General features: G+C 32.9%; 1 long non-coding RNA gene across 1 annotated transcript; it reads right to left on the bottom strand.

The window, feature by feature from the left end:
- Positions 1 to 698: 698 nt before the first annotated feature.
- On the bottom strand, positions 699 to 5,212 carry LOC149414056 (uncharacterized). Its single transcript, XR_016304064.1, has 3 exons — positions 4,993 to 5,212; positions 3,955 to 4,151; positions 699 to 3,339 (listed from the first exon to the last, which is right to left on the bottom strand). It is a non-coding gene; the product is annotated as an uncharacterized LOC149414056 (long non-coding RNA).
- Positions 5,213 to 6,928: the final 1,716 nt, after the last annotated feature.

Raw genomic sequence — 6,928 nt, 5'->3', positions numbered from 1 at the left:
AAGACCTTGCCTTTCTCCTGGAGAGATACTTCCAATTACTTCTTCGTTTTACTAATCCCGGATCACGGATACGTTCCGTCAATCAGAAAACACTATAAGCTAGTTAAGGATTTAATATTCTTGGAGTTGAACACCCCAATGTAACCACCCGAGTGATTGGTATCATATACATTAACCACATTATTAATTAATAAAATTCCTGAAACTATTAATATGAGAATACATGAAACTGCTAACTGGCTTAAAGCCAATGAATCCACCTTGAGTACACAGTTAATCCCATATTTTTAAGTTCTATAATTTTTGCACATTATGGCAATCGATTGCACAAAATAGTTTTGTAAACTTAGCGTAATATCCCAAGCGGTAAAAGGTCGCTTAACGCTTAGTGTGCTTACACTATTTTCGTAATAAATGACTTGTTTTTTGCAGAATTACGTTTTTGTAAATTGTACCATTTTTACGTGTTTTATTTACTAAAACTGTGTATGTATTCTGTGCAGTTTCTCCATGAAAACTACTTATGTTCAGAGTCGTTTTTGTCTTCTTCTTTCTGATGTTATAAAAATATGTGTGTACGTATTAATCTTATTAGAAGTGAAGTCATTAATTGGAAATCCATAATTGGTTTTGATAGGGGAGAGGTATCAATTGGGCTAAGGAAAAAAAAAACAAATGTCTTTGTTTTGGTTGTTTTATTTCCAATTATACAGTTCACATAAAACAGATAGGTAGTGTCTATATCACATGTAGTTAGTATACATATATAAATTACTTTTACACACGGTACTCTAAACTTCGCGGTAATCGACTTCCCAAAGGGAGATCGCGGTCCTGAGAGGCAACTTCCACGGTCGGACGGTCCATGGTAGGTTTGGCAGCCAACTGCTGGTAACAGCTGGTGACAGCAGAGTCTGCAGCTCCGGGAGGACTAACTTTTGATGTAGCTCTAACGCGACCGCGTGTGATTCGAACCAATCTGGAGCGCCGAGTTTAGGTTCATTATCATTTCGTATCAGTTTTATTTTTGCTTTATAGTCAACATGTAAACACTGATAGAATATAAATTGCCAATTTCCAGAAAATGAAAAAAATAATTATTTCCTTGCCAAGCGAATTACATTTATTTTAGTATTCTAGGAGCATTAATGTTAAAAAAAACTATAACATCGTTGTGAGCTACTACTTAATCCTCAGTGTATGTCTAGGTACACTAAATGTAAATAATTGTCGTTTAAAACAAAACAAAAAATGTAGATTAAGGCGATGCACTACGTCATTTTGAATTGTGCTGCCAATAATAAACCTCCTTATATAACTGGCGATAAGTTTTTAATTCCCGCTTAACACGAGCCGCCTGATTTGATTTTCGCATGAAAAAAATTTGGCCTAATAGCGCTTTTTATTTTATTTTGTGAAATTCAGGAGAAAACATTTTAATGTTTTACGATAATTTTCTAAAGAACTTGATTTGCCCACATTATACGATAAAACGATAACAGAAAAGGCGTTAGTAAGTAGGAGATTTTGAACTTAAAAACAGTTTTTTTAAGCTTGATACTGTATTTTCTCTGGGCTTTTAAAATGACTTACCTAAAATGCTTGATAATTTCAAAGCCAAGATGTGTACTACTCATTAAATTAAAATATCTTTAATAATTCTAAGCGATTAAATTGTCAAACCAAAAACACACGAATTTCATTACTTCGTAGTGCTTCGCCTAAGGTCAGTCGATCAGTAAAAATGACGATTGGACAGCATTCACAATGTGGAGATTGTAGAGCTAATGTCAAGGCATAATGAGCTTATATATAATAATGATTTCATATGCTCAGTAAGAAGGTAGCTTACTATATGTAGGTAGCTACATTAAATTCAACAATTAAGATCAATAACATATTGGATAAACTATAACTATAAACGAGTAAGTAAATTAGATTTGTAGACCGTTAAAATCGAGAGTCGTAAATTCCAATATTCTTGATAGACTTTTCTAGAACGTTTTTTTCCGCTGGTAGCGCATGTGTGTTGTACGTCGTAAGATAATTTTGTCTTATATAATACAATACACATATTCGACAATTTTGTGTAAAATTGTTGGAGCATAAACCAAAACCACATACTTAATACTTAATAATGAAATAGCAAAACAACAAGAAAGAAATTATGCTAAAAAGAAAAAAATATTGAAATGTAATAAAATTATAATGCATTTTCTATCAAAGTATGTCAATGCATTGAATTCATGCGTGTAAAACACAATTATCTCAATGGATTGAGTTGATGTAAAACACAATTATCTGAAAGCTAAGCAGATATAACGGAGGGTGTATTGGCTAGACAAAACTGTAATAGATTGAAACTTTTTTCCATTTATTTTATTTTTTTAACTTTAAGGCGGCACAAAACTCCAATAGAGGGGGTTGCTCGAGGCTTACATTTTAATTTATTCATTTCAATATATTATAAGACGGATATATTTATTTATAACTATGTCACATAAAATGATTCATTCGTCTCACTCTGTAATATGTGCTTCACTTATATTTTGCTTTTTCGAGACGAGAGAGATTTTTTTCGGTGTGAAAGCATGTGGTTCTTTAATTGAGATTTCCGTGAACATGAATAGTTACAGTCAGGGCACGAGAATGGTTTCTCTTTAGTGTGAGTCAACATGTGGTACTTTAAAAGCGACTTTAGTGAGCACACATAGCTGCAATGGGAACACGAGAATGGTTTTTCTCCACTATGAATCATCATGTGCTTCTTTAAATTCGACTTCACGGTACATGAATAGTTACAGACTAAACACGGAAACGGTTTAACACTGCCGTGAGTCAACAAGTGCCTCTTTAAATCCGGCTGTCGGGAACAAGTATAGTTACATTCGGAACAAACAAAGGGTTTTACTCCAGTGTGAATAATCATGTGTCTCTGTAGATAAATCGTCTTTTTGCATGAATAATTGCATTGGGAACATGATAGTGGTTTTTCTGCACTGTGAGTTAAAGTGTGACTCTTTAAATTGGACTTAGATGAACAAGAATAATTGCAGTCGGGACACGAAAATGGTTTTTCTCCAGTATGAGTAAGCGTGTGCCTCTTTAAATCTGCACTCAGCAAACAAGAATAGCTGCACACTGAACAACAAAATGGTCTCACCCCACCGTGGGTCATAATATGTCTTTTTAATGTCCACATATTGGCACACGAATAACTGCAGTCGGAACACAAGAATGGTTTCGAGACCAATTCAACCAGCTTTGTATGATTGTTATCCTTGCTTGAATTACCTCCATACTCGCCAAACTTCTCATATTGCATAGCCTGATTTGATTCTGTAAATAAAGAATATATAGAATAACCATCATGTTGAGAATACGCCAAAATTGTTGCGCCCAGAATTGCGTTGGCTGATGTTCTCGTTAAAGCATTGTCATTTAAGACCATACATTTTATGAATCACGTTTTTTTGCGTGAATCAATTGAGAGGTTGTATAACTAAAACGCCTACAGAAATAATTATTTGACCTTTAAAAGAGTTTATGAAAAAATTTTAAAAAATATATAAGAGTTCAAGAAACAGGTATTCTTTCAAATCATTCGAAAAATAACACGGATTTTAAGCTACCAAGTTTCCTCATTGAAATGAACGTATGTCAGAATGTATGAAAGAGACATTCGTGTATGAAAGAGACAGCGCGGTTAGGCCGAATAGTAAAAATGGGTAGGTCTTCTTTTGTTTCATGTCTTTTTACGAGTAGCTTGATGAGTGTAACATCACTCCATAATACACTCCAGTAGTATTATTGTAAAGCTACCCATCATTATTTTAGGGGATCATCCAATGATTCTTCCAGAAGAATAAACAATTAACAAAAAAAAATATTATACAGAGAAGAACAAGTTCGTTACAACGTGACTTAACGAAGTCGATAGATCTCTACACTTACCAACTGCCGAATAACTTTTTTCGGGGTATTCCAAACACTCTTTCTTTATATCCTGTCCATATATATCTGTATCCATCATTTCGTCTTCATCTTCTCCTTGAGTTCCTGGTTCCATCTTCACAGTGACGCTGTCTGGGATAGGAAGGTCCATGGCACTACTATTAGAGAAATATTGTGAAATTCACAAAAACTTCGACCTGCAACACACAAAATAAATATAAGTTGCAATTTGTATGCAGTTCATAAAACAGTTCGATGAAATAATTAACAAAAAATCGTTTAAAATCAAAACTGACAAACGATGGCTTGTTAACGAAGACATTTAAAAGCAAAAGAGAGAGGCAAGGTCCAAAAAGTAATGGAACTGTTGTTACCGTATAGCTGTAATGCGCACAATAAATTAGAACTGCAATATAACTGATCTCTGCTTGACAATTTTACTCAGAGGCAACTTTCGCTCAGGTCAGTCAAGTATAATAGGTAAAACAGACATGTTGAACCCTGTCGTAAGAATTTTATCGTTTTATTCAGCCTAAAATAATCAAGGAGTATCTAAGATGAATTAAGAATAAACATTTAAATACAAACATTCTTGTAAATATCGCTTTCAAAACGAAAATAAATTGAAGAGATGGCTATTTTATTAAATATTTGGTTATTAATAACACTTAATTGAATATTAGATCACCTCTAAAGGGTGAAAGCCAAAATAAAGATTAATAAAATAAAATAACATACTTTTATGTACTTATTTGTCTTTATTTCTATATTTTGAAATTCTTTAATTTTTATTATCCTGGTGAAGAAGCCATTGGCTTTGAAACATGTACATTACTATTGATTAAAAGTGGTGTATACAAGGTGCTTCTTTTTCATTTAATACATACTTGGGTTTATTGACCTCATATCATATACACATATTACATATTTGGCAGGAAGGAATAAGTGGTAAATGCAATATGAAAATAAGGATGGTTATTCATATGTTCAGTCCAGTTAGTCACAACAGTGTTAATAAGTTAATACAAATCTACGTACATGCGTGAAGTTTCAACGTGATGTGTTAAAACGATAAGGAAAATGACTTTATATCGGAATCAAAAGAAGAGGCGTCACTAAAGACAGAATTTTAAATAACTTGTTGATAAAAATGTTTGACCATTTTTAATAAATTCAAAACAATTATGCAGAAACGCATATTATTATTAAAGAAACGATGATAATAAAAATATTTGATTTTATCAGTGAAGATGCTAGCCATAAGCTAGCGAAGCCCAAAAGGAGATGTCAGATTTTTTCCACCATAGATAAAATCATTTGCAGGTGATTCTTTTTTATGGCTATTCGCCCCGACAAAATGCTTTGTACTAAATAAATGAGAAGTAAATTGACAGTACCCACTTGAAACTGATTTTATGTAACACTGTCAGATAAGGAATATTTTTAAAAATCTATTCATATATCACATGGTGAAATAATACTAAATTTTTTTAATAATATTTTTTTTTGTAATTTTCTCGGCCAGGGAAAATCGTCAATTTTAATTTTGTAATTACCAATTTTTTAATATATCTATTTGAATTTCACTCTGTTTTTGGTGACGAATAAATGCAATTATTTTTTTTTATAATTATAAACTAATGTTTGATAAACAAGGTTTTTTATGCATAGCACAAAGGATAACAAATTGTTATAAGGAATAATTAGTCGCCTAAAATATCCATAGAAATTTAAAATATCTCCCGAGTAAAAATAAATGCCGCCGACGGGAATTGAACCTTTCTGATTTCCAATAAAAAATAATATTAATAAGCACTAATTGTTGATTAAAGTACTAGTACATAAAGACTTATTTGGCGTGTTAGAAATAATCCGACGTAGCTCAGTGGTCCAGAACACCTGAACGGACATCAGAGGGTGCGGGTTCAATTCCCATTGGCGGCATTTGTTTTTACTCGAGAGATATTTTCAATTTGTATGGATTTTTCAGGCGACTAATTATTGCTTATAATAATTTGGAATTAATGAAAATTTAAGAAGCGAAAATTAACCCACTTCCCTACATGCGACCGAGCTAAGCCTGGGCAAATAAACTCGTTATGATTGCAATCACATACACACTCGTGAACATATTCGCATTTCTCTGAAATCAAATTCAAATTACAGAGCAGTTCGTACGAAATAAATAATGTCGGTCCTAAACGATCAACTACCATACAATAAACTCAAAGAGCCATTGATGGTAGGTTAAAATAAGAAAAAATGAATGAGCCAATCTACAATGCGTAGTACGTTTTATATGAATAAAATATTTATGCTCAAATGTGATGTAAAATTTAAAGTATAATAAAATTATATTTAAGAAAACAATGGGAGATAGTGAAAAATGTATTTAACTTTGAAAATATTACAATTTTTATCAAATAATATTGAGAACAACAAAGTTTTTAATATTTTCTAGATGATAACGTCTTGGTGTTTATTTAAAAAAAAGCGTATTTATTCATGAAAACACTAATATTCATTAGGCTAAATGAGCAGGATCGAAACATTGACATGATTGACATGTTTTAGTCAAAACATCAAAAGAATCGAATGATTAATCGATTTAATGGTTCGAATCTTTCTCGGACTGAGTGATGATTTTAGACCGAATCGATTCCTTGTTCGATGACGTTCCAAAATGATTGTCTCGGACTGAATATATTTGTCCATAACCTTCCCCTTACTGTGCTAAAAAAAATGCCGAAAGGATCAATGACGCTAGTTCCTCAGAGCATCTTCCATTGTAATACCGATAGAACAAGGACAGCATACCTACCTGACGCCTGTGCTCTAAAGATTGCAGTCCGTTTGTTAAGATTGGGGAATCTATCAAACGGACCGCCCGTTTCTGCACAGAGTCAAGGGTTTTTTTCAGGTATTTAGGGGCTCCAGACCAGAGATGGCTGCCAAATTCGACAGTAGGGCGCAC

Source organism: Hesperophylax consimilis, chromosome 20 (assembly GCF_061612785.1).
Source record: "Hesperophylax consimilis isolate HC1 chromosome 20, BYU_Hcon_1.0, whole genome shotgun sequence".
In the NCBI taxonomy this organism is placed as follows: Eukaryota; Metazoa; Arthropoda; class Insecta; order Trichoptera; family Limnephilidae; genus Hesperophylax; species Hesperophylax consimilis.
The sequence above is the reverse complement of the archived record's forward strand: the minus strand, read 5'-3'. Positions and strand labels throughout refer to the sequence as shown.